The sequence below is a fragment of the Pezoporus flaviventris genome, unplaced genomic scaffold (assembly GCF_033815535.1).
Source record: "Pezoporus flaviventris isolate CSIRO_AGI_PZ_B2104156 unplaced genomic scaffold, CSIRO_AGI_Pfla_v1 ptg000083l, whole genome shotgun sequence".
Taxonomy (NCBI): domain Eukaryota; kingdom Metazoa; phylum Chordata; class Aves; order Psittaciformes; family Psittacidae; genus Pezoporus; species Pezoporus flaviventris.
In genome coordinates this window covers 11,449,637-11,464,011 of record NW_026892631.1, presented here as the reverse complement: position 1 = coordinate 11,464,011, position 14,375 = coordinate 11,449,637, and the positions used below count along the sequence as shown (strand labels likewise).

Sequence of the window (14,375 nt, the reverse complement as noted above, 5' to 3'; positions counted from 1 at the left end):
GGTAAATCTGGTCTGATACCTAGACTTGAAATCCAATTTACATCCAAATCTACCCAGCATCACGACAATCTGCATTAAGGCCTTGACCTACTCATCCCATCACATACCCCAGCCCACCCTCTTACACTGACACCAGCAGCCAGAGTTAGTCTCCCTCAACAAGCCACCACCAACTATCCCAAGAGGAAAAAAGAAAGGAGAACATCATGGATTAAAACAACGGATTGATTAAAAAATGAGAAACTCTGACAAGAGAATCTGGGGACCCCAAGTGCATAATAATACACATACAATTTAGGATAGGTCAGACAGAAGCTTTATTAACTACGATCACAGTGAGAGGACATTGATAGCACCTCTCCCAGTTCTCTGCCAAGTGGTCACGAAGACCCAACTTATATACTACTTCAGAAAATGGAAAAAAACCAATAATTTCAACGTTAACAAGACCAGGGACCCATCCCTGGGTCGGATGGACTCCTGAAGTTCCTTCCTAAACAGCCACAATTCTGAGGAGGACTCAAGCAGCAAATAACATGACAATATGGAGAGATGGTTTCAGTAGAGCCTACAGGAGTGGCAGAGCCACACGATATCACCCTGGCTCACAAGTGGAATGGTGGAAACAATCACAGGCTGATAGCTTACAGTTGAAAGCAATGCTCTTTTAGTAAAGATAAGAATGAGAAGTCTGGCTAAGAGGTTAAGTATTAGTAATTTTAACAGCACAACTGTTTGACAGTTTAAGAATACGTAGTTATTTTCCTCTTCCAAGCCCTAAGTAAGACCAATAGATAAGAAATGAGATCCACAAAGTCTAAAATACTGCAACACAAAAATGAACAGAAATTTGAACTTACTGGGCAAGTTTTAAATTAAAAAAAAAAAAAAGTGTTTAGGTAAAATTGCTGGTTTAAGTACTCATCCAGCACATCTGAAGGAATAAACTGCAGATCAATTTTAAAATGCTATTTGTATATTTAATTGAATTCCACTTTCTGTCCAAGTGAAGTTTAACATTTGTTTAAAAAAAAAGAAGTATGTAATTCACCATTCCCCAACAGAAATGTGAAAATTAAAGATCTAGGAAAACAAAGCATCAACTAAGCAGCATAAGTGTTTAACCAAATCTATCACGCAAAGAATCCAGTCAACTCAAGATTAAAGATAATTTGCAGTCTAAAATTGATTCACTTTATCCATATGCTACTTCAAAAGAACAAGAGACCTCTTACTGCACTAGTGAAATGATTAAAATATCTCCGTCTTCACAGAGGCCAAACGTAAAAGCTCTCCAAAAACAAAGTTTAGTAATGGGTATTTTTTCCATAAGCGAGGCAGTCAGTAAATCAGACTCCGCTGCACATGCCTTATTCTGCAAAACCAAAAACCTAAGGTAGAGAGGCACAGTATACAGGTAGGTATAATAACAGATACACCCAAGCAGACAGAATTCGAGGCATCAGAAACTCTGAGACATCTTGGAAATGGGGAAGTCTGGAGTTCTTTTCAAGAAACAGGGGACTTGCAGGTCTGCCTTATTAAACACATTCATCCTTAGCTAGCCAAGTTCCACGAATAAAATTATGTCAAACTGGCATCAACAATCACCACAACTTAAGATTTTGTTACTGAAAGCCAAATATTCCAAGAGATTCTCTCAGTCCTAATTCATTCAACTGCAGTCCTTGAGTCTCTACTAGCCTAATGGCAACCTGTAAAGGGTGCTAAGTGACAGCCTTTTTTATCCCAGAATTACAATTCTTAATCCTATGACTGACATTTGGGCTTTGCACAATGAGGCCCAAATGATTTCAGCTGGGAGCCAGGCTGACTGTTGCGTTATAATCAGGATTCATTCTGCTGAGGAGGAACAAAACTGTTAACAGATTTAGTATTGCAGAAAAACTTTTTCCAATTGTTTCTACTGTACTTCAATTTTAAAACACTCTGAAATTTCACCTCGGTAAATGCACTCCAATGAGAAATTGCTGAAGCACTTCCAAACACTAAGTTTCTAGCTGTAAGAAACTGGTGCTCACTAGTGCAATATGTAGTGAGATACAATAGTATTCTAAGAATGCCCTGTGCATCTTCAACAAGAGTGAGAATACTTAGTCTAAAACCTGGGGTTTATAAAGAGACCTTGCGCACTGCACTGATTCTTTTTCTTTGCTGCAGCAAAAAGAATACTCCTGACCTCTTTGACTCTTCAACTGGTGTAGAGACCCCAGCTTTCACAAGTAAGGACTACTGGTTTAAATACTTCAGCCGATAACAGAGTACACAATCAAGTAGTATCCAGCTAGCCAGGAACACACCGTATACGGCTACATAAAGAAAATACTTCAGACTCCCCAAGAAGTATTACTTATCTTGGCAGCCTCCATCTCCCTCTCCTTCTTATCCCAGTCTTTCAAAGATAGGGTTTAAATGCTTTACAGCTGTCCAACATTAAGGCTGAAGAATTCAACAACCACGGCTGTGTAAAAGCAACTCCCATGTTATCCAGGAATTCAGGACCAGTCCCGACCTAAAAGAGGCTCCTGGCTGCAAACTTCTTTAATAAAATCTGGGTAAGGTCCCAAGAGCAGATAAACCTGTAAAATTATTCTCCCTTCCAGATAATCCCACAAAGGAATTTCTGTCATATAAACTAGTGCAGACCATGCCTAACTGCACTGAGTTTTAGCCAACCTCTCCACAGCCAAAAATACCGACTACCGCCACTGCACGCATTTTCTTACTGAGACTTTCAGGTGGTCTGCATAATCCTATCCCCACGGAGTTAGCGAGCCATTTCGGATTTCCTGAAACTGAACTGCACATTAGATGATTCACCAATTAGTGTATTCATGAAGCTCTAAAAAGCAATCAAAATTTCATTTTTGTGGAAAAATTTAAGAGATGTCCAGCTGTATGCATGGAGAGAGCATGTGGGCTTCTCTCCTTTATTTAACTTCACTAACAGCTATGTTAGCTGGTGAAAAATATTCAGTGTGTCAGAGTTAATTTATAGAGCTGACAAAGTATAAGGGCTCCAGAAGGTATAGCATACATTTACTAAATTTTAAATACAACATTTTAACTAGATATAGCTCAAAGATTAAAATAACTGTCCAACAACCAAACCACACAAACACGTAGCATTTCAGGGCGCTTCTTATTTAATGGAGCAACTGCATGTTTGCTTCAAACTAATGCATAGGTTCACAGTTTTGGAAAAGTTGATAATCCTTCTGACCCCAAACCCCATAAAGCAAAATACAAGGTTTTTCTTAAACTAGGCAGACACCTTTAGAAGACAGTGGGCACGATGAGATGGAGGGGAGGCACAGGAAATTTCTCAACACAACCAAACCTTGTGGCCTTAATGAAGCCTCTAGGCATAAATGCCACAACATAGTACTAAGTGCTTATTTCCCCTTAAGGCTGAAGAAACCTACCAAACATAGCTCTTGGGCAAACTAGAGGCAAGGAAATAAGCCTAAAACAGAGAGCTACTCAAGAATGATTTAACACGCCAGCCTATTCCAATGTTTTGGAATAGGAATCAGTATTTTAGGAGTTTATGGTGAAGCCTTTATATCAAAAGTTCTTTTATTTATTCGACAAAGTTAAGAATGTCCATTTTGGTGAAGAAAAAGGCATCTTGTTTAGATTTGAAGTTTGCTTTCACTATTTGTAGCACTGAATTAAACATCACCACTTTAGATCAACCTACACTTTGAAAGTTACACCTTGAATCCCATCTATCAAAAACAAAAACAAAAAAATCAAGCTATTTAGCAACAGGCTCTTACAGAACAAGGTGGTTTACAACTGTTAACAGAAATCAGCACTATCTTTTGATTAGACTAAAATACATCTTAGTTCAAACACCATGAACATGATCAGAAAAACGCACGATATACCATCTTGAGTTACGAGTCCATCAGGGAAACACATGAGTTGCCACATTGAGTTCAATGAATAGTCATCCCTCTAGAACCTTGCCACAGAATGACAGGTTCCACATGTTTTAAAGATTAAAAAACCACCCCAAACCTTTCTAAAAGAACACAGTTATTTCTAATCCCTTCCATCTGTTCTCTTTCTTAGATGTACCTGCCATCATAAAAAGAGCAACAGAGGAGAAATTCTAGATAGCCCTCCAAGGACTAACCCAGCCATTTTTCCAATGCTGTCATATGTATGAAGTCATGTCAAGCTATTGCATGCTACCCAGCTGTCTGAATTCACTAGCTGGTTGTACTGCTAATGCAATTCTGAAATCAGAGTAGATGCGAGACATCTAAAAGACCAACTGGAACAATCCGAACACACTTAGCAGCTCAGTACATCAGGTCCCAAAGTTTTGTTTTCCCTTCTTTGTAGTTTGCTTTGGACTGACAAAGAACGCACCCCAAAAACACAGCTAATTCACCCTGCCATACTTATTAATGCACAAAACCCACAACATAACAATAAAATATGTTCTGACAGAGCTAAGGCTACTGCACTGATACCAGGCCCACTTGAATATCCTGGTTTTCAGATTGACAACTGAATGAATTAGGAGGCTGTTAACTTGGAAAGTTGCCTTCGTCCAGCACCTCCCTGTAGCAATCTCATTAACTGGGGATATTCAAGGTAACGGGGGTTATCTTCAGGGCTGCATGACATCTTCAGCAGGAAGCCCTGAACAGCACAAACCTTGCATGTCACAAGACCTTGAGGTGTGCGAACCACACCTCAAGATTTCTATAGCTGTAACACAGTTTAACTATGAAATTGCCCTAATGTCATCTCTGCGCACACCTGTGGCCCATGTGAGAGCTGAACCCAGAAGTTAAGAGACCTGAGTAAGGCAAACAACATTTAGGGGCTATGATGTACTCCACGGTCATTACCTAGTCACACAACCCCAACTTCCCTTCCTGAAATGGACTTATGAAAGGACATTCCATTCTCCTCGATAATTCACTGGACTCAAGCCTTCCGGCACCCATAAATTACAGTCTTCATGTTGCACAAATACACTCTGCAGGGTGGAATGGGACTAAAACTGCTCTTTCGTAAGAGTAGTGTATCTTGGAGGAAGAGCTCTAAACTAGGAAGTTAACCAGGTTTACAAGAAACAGAATTAGGCTTCTATACAATCCCATAATTAAGATAAAAGCACTTCTAGAAAGGCACATTAAGACACTGATTCTGTAAAGAAGTTTATACTAAAGGGTCCAGCAAGTGCGCAATCTTTTCAGTATTGGGTCCTGACTCATAATATTAACAAAATCAAAGTGAAACTACTCTAAAGTTCCACTTTAAATGATAATGCACTTTAACCCCAGTAAAATATTTTCCGTGGTACCTGCAACCACAGAAGGGTCTTTTTTGCTATCCACCAAGAAGGAAACAAGAAAAAAGTGCCCTGACACGCAACTGCTCATCTCTAAGGGAATTTTAAACTTAATTACACAAAAGATGTCAAGATAAAGTAATAACTTTAGAAAACAGAACACTCAAATGTCTTTAAAGCATGTGAAGTGTTCAAATAGCCATGAAAATGCAATTTAGCCTCCTGCAGAGAGTTTTAAAGCCAGGAAAAAAGCTCTCAACATTTTCACTCTCATCTTGATATCCAGTTCACCTGTTTGCTGAAAGGGGCAGACCAATTTAAAGAGATAACCAGTCAACTTCTGTGCAAGTTTTTGGAACATGTATTTTTAAATAAGGTTATATAAATACGAGCTTTAGTAGCACTTTCCAGTCATACAATCTCCATGCAAATAGTTGAGTTGGGCCACATCTATCCCCAAAATATTTTCTTGTAATAGGAGTATACTGCACCAACAAAAGCACCACTGAAGTTGTTACTGTTTGTTGTTACCTTTACCAAACTTACAAACTATACTGGAATCAGCTTCAATGGGAAAGCACAGTCAGTGTCTTAAGAGGGTTTTCATGGCGTGGTCAGGGACCATACATCACATAGAATCACATAATCAATCAGGTTGGAAAAGACGTTTCAAGTCCAACCCTTCCCCCAGGACTGCCAAGTCAACCCCTAACCCATGTCACTAAGGACAAATGATGGCATATGGCATCCCATATGATGATCAATCTAAAACGTGTATCTTACAATCATAGTAACATTGCAGAAAACTTCAACAAGCTTTAGAGGAGACAGAAGGAAAAAAAGAGAGATAAAAGAGAAGCTTCTGCAAGTATTCAGGGAATGGAAATGTAACTATTGTACATGCTGTGTTCATAAGAATACACGCTCAGATGACACAAACCCGATGAAACAAACGTATCAGAGTCAGAAATGTATTCCACGGGATTAAGCTATTGTGATCCTGTGCAAGCACTGAATTACAAAGTTAACAGCAGCAGAAATAACACGATTTACTGCTTCCACAATTCCAAGAAACCATTCACAACTCCGAGTCAGATGCATGTAAAGACTTTCATGAGTTTTGCACCAAAACTTTTATGAGCGCTCACAGCCTGACACTTAACGTGCCACCCTCCACAGAAGGGGTTAACAGTCGCTTCTGTGCCCCGAACACTCAAAGGGGCTCTTTTGCCTGGGTGATTTCTACACTGACAAACACCCGTGCAAGCTCGACTGGAGGAGCTACCGCCCCGCTCCTGCACCAGCTACCGAATTAACCTGGAAGCCCGGAGGAGCGGCGGTCAGAGTCGGGGCACCCCCACCGCCCGCCTCGGGGAGCCGGCACCGCATTGGGGCAGCTTGAACCCCAACCCCTTGGGGCTCCGCTGCCAACACCACACCTCGCCTGGGGCCGCCTCTCTCAGGAGGGCGCTGGGACGGAGCGGCGCTGCCCCTCGCCCCGGGGCGGCCTCCTCCCTCACGGGCACCCCGGCCCGGCCAAGCCCCGCGGCGGCACTCCGCGGCCGAGCCCTCCCCCTCCCTTCCCCCGGCTCCCTCGGGCGCTGGCTGCCCGCGGCCGGGAGACGGTGGCAGCTCCGGCCGCGGAGCCGGGGCCGCGGCCTCGGCGGGCAGCAGCGGGGCTGCGGGGTAGGGAGCGGCCGCCTCTCGCCGCCGGGGGGCGAGCGGCGCAGGTCCCGTCCGCCAAGCCCCGACCGGGAGGCACCTACCTCTGCGCCGCGGCGGGGACAGCGACGCCTCAGCGCCGTCCCGGCGGCCCCGACATCCTCCGGCGCCCCGCCCGGGCCCGCCGCCTGCCGCTCGGCGCGGACGGAGCGATCCGCGGAGCCCCCTCCCCGGCCCCCCTCCGCCGAATGGAAAATAGCTCCCCGGGCCCCGGAGCGCACAGAGCGGGAGCGACACCTCGCCAGCCAATGAGGGCGAGCCTGACCCTCGGCACAACCAATGGGAGCGGCAGGCTGGCTGAGGCGGGGCATCGCCCAGCCTACCGGGCCGCGGCGCTGGGACTGACCCGCTACGATGTCTCCGGCTAGGCTCCATTGGCGACCATCTTGGAGTGGGGCACGATGCCCAATGTGGGAAGGGGCTCTCCGGCGGCCATTTTGGGTTCGGGCGCGGGGCGGGACTGGGTCAAGCGGCGGGGGCCGACGGGAGGAAGCGGCGCGGGACGAGGCGGGGATTCGGTCTGGTCCGTGCCCGGCGTGGGCTGGTGGACGCGGGATCAGCAGCCGGGCCCGAGCTCACCCCTGAGGCTCGGTGTCAGAATAGGAACGGCGGTGGGGCCGGCCAAGCCGTGTACCCACCCGCACCCCCGGCATCCGAAATCCCCCGCCCCGGGACGGGCAACGCTCCGTGCCGCCGCTCTGCCAGGCCTTGGAAGGTCTGGAGGAGCGCTCGGAGCAGCCCCGGGCTGGGCTGGGTGCCTGCTAACGAGGTGGCTGGCATAGTACCTGCTGCGGAGCTGCTCCCTGGATAACGCCACCAGCTGCCCCAGCGCTGGATCTGAAGTCCAGTGGCTCCTTGTAAGCAGAAGGGACTAGCGAATGCTTACAGAGACCTCCGAAGAGATGTGGGTATTGCTGAGAGCAATGCCCTGTTCAAAACAGCTCCGTCTCCTTTTCCTGCCTCTGTATAATGGGGAGCAAGCTCACTGCTCGGCTCAAGCACGGATGAAGTGTGTTTGATCACATCAGACAGAGGAATCACTCGTTGCTGCACCAGTACAAAAAGATAACTTGGCATTGCAAGCAACGGAGCGTGACTTGTCTTCCTGCATGTAGCACATAAACCGGGATGCTGCGGTCTGAGGGTGGATGGTTTGGTGGGGAAAAACCAGTTGGATCACCAGGCTTGGAGGGTCAGGGGCAGTGGGCTGTACTCTGCTGGTGGTAGGGAGTGGAGGACTGCAGGGGCCAGCTCTGTTTGACACCTTTCTCAGTGACTTGAGGAGGATGGGAGTGCATGCTCATCAAGTTTGCAGGTAATGCCAGAGTGGGACAGTGGAAGGACAAGTGAAAGGGAATTCAACAAGTCCAGCACCTGGGAAGGAAGAGCCCTCTGCAACAGTACAGACAGGAAAGGACATGGGGTCTTGGTAGACAGCAGGCTGGCCACAAACCAGCACTGCGTCCTGGCAGCAAAAGAGGCCAAGAGCATCATGGGCTTTGCCACTAGGAACACAGCCAGCAGGCCAGGGAAAATCTTTACCTGCTTCTACTCAGCCATGTATAGAATAACGTGTCCGGTTTTAGGTGTCCAAATGCAAGGAAAAGCTCAACAGACCGTAGCAAGTTCAGTGGAGGCCACCAAGTTGTCCAGGGAAAGCTGCAGCATTTACCCTGTGAGGAGAGGCTGAGCTAACAGGCCTCATTCAGCTTGAGGAAGAGGCAGCTTCAGCATACTTCTGCATGCAGAACACAGCCTAGCATATACATTAGCAGCAAAAACCTCAAAGATGAAATAATACCCTGTATAAGCAGTTCTGCACCTTGGAAGAGGATGAAAAATATAATGAAACATACATAATTGATGTTAGCTGCATTCAGAATGATACTGATGAGGCCAATGTGTGAATTTACATTTCTAGAACAGGGTAGCACTCATGAAGGATTCATGTGCACCCAGCACAGATGCAGCTAAATTGCCACTTGGCAGCCCTACGTAAACAGTGCAAGGAAGAATGAGCTAGCAAGTAGTAACAACAAGCAAAATAAATCCAGAGCCAGCACAGCCAGGATCTAGTCAGCCTAACAGTTCAAGAGGGGGAAATGCAAAGTCCTGCACTTGGGGAGCAACAACCCCAAGCCCCTGTCCATGCTGGGGGTGACTGGCTAGAAAGCAGCTTTGCAGAGAAAGGCCTGAGTGTCCTGGTGCACACCAAGCTGAACACGAGCCAGCCGTGTGCCTATGCTGGCAGTGAAGGATAATGGTGGTGTGGGCTGCATGAGGAGGAGTGTGCCAGCAGGTCAAGGGAGGCGATCCTTCCCCTCTCCTTTGCCCTGGTGAGGCCACACCTGCAGCCCTGTGTCCAGTTCTGTGGTCTCCAGAGACCAGAGAGACATGGAGCTACTGGAGAGAGTCCAGCAGAGGACTGCTAAGATCACTGAGGGACTGAAACATTTCTCCTATGAAGGGAGACTGGAAGAGCTGGGACTATTTAGCCTGAAGAAGAGAAGCCTCAGGGGATCTCATCAGTGTATATAAATATCTGAAGGGAGGATGTGAAGAGGATGGAGTCAGACTCTTAACAATGCTGCCCAGTGACGGGACCAGAGGAAATGGGCACAGACTGAAACACAGGATGTTCTGCCTGAACAGCAGGAAACACTTCTTTGCAGCGAGGGTGACCAAGCACTGGAACAGGTTGCCCAGAGAGACTCTGGAGCCTCCATCCTTAGAGATACCCAAAAGCCATCTCAGCATGGTCCTGCGCAACCAGCTCTAGCTGATCCTGCATGATGAGGGGAGGCTGGACAAGATGACCTCCAGGGGTCACTTCCAACCTCTGCCCTTCTGTGGTTCTGTAACATTTAACATCACCATATCACCTGAGAGTACTTATCTTTGTGCTGGGTTTGGCTGGGATAGGGTTAATTTTCTTCCTAGTAGCTGGTATGGGGCTGTGTTTTGGATTTGTGTTGGAAACAGTGCTGATAACACAGGGATGTTTTCATTATTGCTGAGCAGTGCTTACACAAAGTCAAGGCCTTTTCTGCTTCTCAGCCCACCTCACCAGTGAGGATGCTGGGAGTGCACAAGGAGCTGGGAGAGGACACAGCCGGGACAGCTGGCCCCAACTGACCCAAGGGATATTCCACATCATATGGCATCATGCTCAGCATGATTAAAAAGAAGGAATTGGGGCCTGTTTGGCGTAGTGGTATTTGTTTTCCCAAGTAACTGTTATGCATGATGGAGCCCTGCTCTCCTGGAGATGCTGAACACCTGCCTGCCAATGGGAAGTGGTGAATGAACTCCTTGTTTTGCTTTGCTTGTGTGCACAGCTTTTGCTTCACCGATTAAACTGTCTGTAACTCAACCCACAAGTTTTATCACTTTTACCTTTCTGATTCTCTCCCCATCCCACCAGGGCCAGGGAGGGCAGTGAGCAAGCAGCTGTGTGGTGCTTAGTTGCCAGCTGGGTTAAACCACAACAATCTTTCCCAAGTCAGCAGTTACCCACTGCTGACTCCACTTGTATAAAATTCCCTAAGTGAGTTTTTAACTTCAACTGGTAGGCTGTTTCTCTTTTCAATTCCTTCCGTAGCAAACTAGCATTCATTTTTTGTGTCTAGCATGTAGTAAATATTTTTATGCTAGATACTTACAAACCTCTCAGAAGTATAAAGTTTTAGTAGCATAAACCCCTAGATGTGCTCTGTCTCTTACCCATAATGCAAATCCTCTTGATGCTTCCATTTTTGTCAGGGTTAAGGTTCAGCAAGTCGTCTTCATCTAATGCTACTTGGGCAAAGAACCCCTAACTGAAGAGGGCAATAATCCACTGCTTTGTTTTTACTACCATATGTTTCATTGTTGGGGATCTGTTGATAGGATGGAGAAAAAGAAACAAAATGGTCTGCTACTTGTTGTAACAAGTACTTGCTGTAACAATACCAGCAGAGTTAAGTGCAACCAGAGTGCAGCAGGATGGCAGCTGTGCAACTGGTGGTTACCATCCTCAGGCTTCATCAGCCTGACCCCCACAGCTCTGGGATCTGGTTAGATTTTGGGAAGGAAGCATTGGTGCAAGGGACCAACACTCAGGCTTCAAAGCATGATGCTACTTGCTGTGGTACTTCTCTACTCGTGTTGGTATGAACATCTTAAAGAGCTGTATCAGTAAGATTCTGAGAAGGAAATGAGGAAACCAGGGGCCATTGTGGATGCTCCAGACTATGAGGCTGCAATGAGCCTATTAAAAGAAGTCAGATCACGTCCTTTCTCAGGATGTGCACACACCCTTGAATGCAAAGCAATTCTCTGGGGAATCATCTGGGCAATCTCTTCATTCATATGGCAATTCATTTTCCCGATGGACGGCAACGGTCCATTCATTCTGAGAGGACAAGGGGACGCCGAGGAAACAGGGACTGGAAGAAGGTGCTCAGAGGCTGGAAAGTGAGCAGGCTGCTACCTCCCACATTGGCTTGCTTTCATCTTTCAATGTTTATTTCCCAGGCATGCCGCCAGCTCCCGTGTTTGCTGCCAACAATGCAGCGCAGCACTGCTGGGCATGCCGTGCACAGGGCCCTCAGCCTGCTGCTCCGGGGTGACACTGCCCACTTGCTGTGCTATCAGCCACCGTGGTTGCTTCACCAGCCCTGAGCTGCCACACTAACTGCTTTTCCCAGCCCAGCTCTGCTGGATCGTTGCTTGTCAGTATGTCCTTGACTGATCCCGGTTCTGCATGAAATACTGCCTGACCCTGGCAAGCTCTGCAGCTCTGACTTTATCCCGCTTCCTTCTTCAGGGTTTATCCTCTCTGTAGCCTAGAGTAATTCTGAGAAAGCAAATGCAGGCCTAGGCCTTAAATAAAACCTCTTCATTCCAAATGGGACTTCACAAAGTTTGACCAAGTTAGTCAAGGCATACCTTCTCCCCTCACTCCTAGCAGCAGTATCAGTCACATACCACACCTCAGTGTGTCAGAGCTGTAAAATCAAGTTGTAGTTCAGCAAAGCAAAATAGGGTCCTTTCAATTGTGGCTAGCATAGCAAGCAGTCTTCTCTGCAGCCCCAGCATCCCTGCCCTGTGCCCAGAAGTCTCTGTTTCTTTGAGAACCATGGTACAGCTATAGTGGTAAGACTTCCCTGTGCTAGGGTGCTTCTTCCAGGCCATAGTGACACACAGTCAGAAGACTGCCCATTAAAGGCAGAGCAGTGTAATCATTTGATGCTATCTCCTTACTTCCAGGCTTTTTCCCTTCAGACTGGAACTAGATGAACACTCCTCTGTCCTTCAGCCAGGCAGAAGAGAAGCATTAGTGATGGAAAATCTAAGATAAAAGCAGGGCAAGAGAGCTGGAGTAAAACAAGAACCGCTTTCATTATCCTGCTGATGAAATCTTGGTGTCTGCGGATAAATCCTGTCCGCAAAGGACACCTTGAAACAAAAGGATGTTGAGCATATACTAGATAAACCACAAGACTTGGGAAGAGTGACTTACAACAGGGACAAAGTCCTCTGCAAAGCAAAAGTGCACAGTCCTGGGGAAGGCAGAGCAAGCTCACACAAGCGGGGTCTTGCCTTGTGTCTAAGTCAACAGGAATAATCCCAACCCAGGCCAAATTTAGGATTAAGAACCCCATCAGCAGGCCAGCCAGTTTCATGCAGCTGAGCACCTTGAGCCACCAAGTGCTACCTCGCTCTACCTTTACTGACCTCTGACAGTTTCACTTGCACGCACGATCAGGCACAGCATGGTGATTTGGATGTTTGCAAGCATACTCACTGTTAATTTTACAGGACAAAATGTTTCATCCTGCCCAAATGAATAGAAGGGAAATCTCCACTTCAAGATGTGAGAACCTCTGGTATCAGAAGAGAAATGTACTTCTGAAATGCTGACCTGGATATCCAGCACACTTGCCCTGGCCAGGGACTTCTCTTTGAAGAAAGACAAGGTTGCAATGACTAAAACCAAGCCAGGGAGACAAAGGTCCAAAGGTTTTTAATCTGGGCTAGCTGAACATTACTACACGTAGAGGGGCATGAAATAAAGATACCCTGTGGTAATCACTGTGGCAGAGGGAGAGCTCGGACTCAGTTCATTGCTTTCTCCTTTGCCTTCTACCTGCTCCAGTGCAGCTGAGCTGGGAGGAAAACCTAGAAGCCTTTCTGGATTTTTCTGATGCTGAGTCATTTGGGTGGATGAAATAAGGACATCTGTGATGCTCCTTTCTCCATCACTGCATACCTTGAATGAGCACTGACAACAAGACTGAAACATCAGCTTTCTGATTCAGTTGCAGGTTCCCCACTTCACACAAGTGTTAATAGTGATTCCTCCTGCCAGGCAAAGGACAGCCAGGCTCCAGGACAGCTTCAGGCAGGCGCAGTGCGTACAGTGACATTCAAAAGTACTCTGACATGTCCAAGCACCACCCAAGACTCTAGGATCTTGGTCTTGATCTTTCTTTCACTGAGTAATACAAAACAACTGCTAGAACCAGTCCCGAGCCTACCCTCTTTTGCTTACATGCTTGTTCATTAAGTAGCTTCCGATCATCTCAAGAGTCCAGAAGTCTTGCAGGTGGAAGGCTGGTAACATTTGAAAACGTTTTCCTTTGAAATGGATTTATTTGTGATCTATTCTGGCGCTCCATTGCTGATTTGTGAATTGACATGCTTTTGTTGCCAGTAAACAGCATGTAACGTGACCTTAAAATGACAGGATCTGAAGGGTTTAAGAGCAAGGCAGACGTTTTGCAGAAAGTCGGTGCTTAGCCTTTGCTGAAAAGCAGGTCCCTCTTTAAGGTATTTCAAACTGAACACATAAATGCAAAGAAACCCTTTATCATGACTTACTTCTGAACATTTTAGCCAGGGAACACTGTTTCAGTGCTGGTTGTGGAGTCATTAATTACCATTGCATAGAATGTAATAACAAACCAGAGCTCCCCAATGAGCAAACCACTTCTAGCTTTTCTTCTGTTTTCTTACAGCAATAATAAACCGTATTATTATTCACTTCCAACCATGAATGTTCTCCAGAGCAGCTTGATACTAAAACCAAATCATCTGACTGGATGGGTTTTTACAGATTGTTACAGCAGGGCAAGCCAGGAATGTTATTACAGTGGCCTGAGGCAGGGTGTTACTCCATGGAAACTGAAAAACAGTTAAACATTTAGTGTTCCAAAATTCATTTTCTCAAAGGGGATTTGTGGCACTGCTGAGATTAGAGCCGTTCCTATCCAAGCAGCTATATTCTCGATGAGACCTGCATTTGTGCCTATTTTGTCTGAAGATCTGGTTT

At 46.2% G+C, this 14,375-nt stretch overlaps 1 protein-coding gene across 1 annotated transcript in view; it reads right to left on the bottom strand.

Annotated features, from left to right (window-relative positions):
- SOCS5 (suppressor of cytokine signaling 5) overlaps positions 1-7,358 on the bottom strand; it is a 33,454-nt gene extending 26,096 nt beyond the window's left edge. The window contains exon 1 of the mRNA XM_061475315.1: positions 7,105-7,358. The gene's annotated coding sequence lies outside the window, so the exon portion shown is untranslated. The remainder of the gene's footprint in view (positions 1-7,104) is intronic.
- Positions 7,359-14,375: the final 7,017 nt, after the last annotated feature.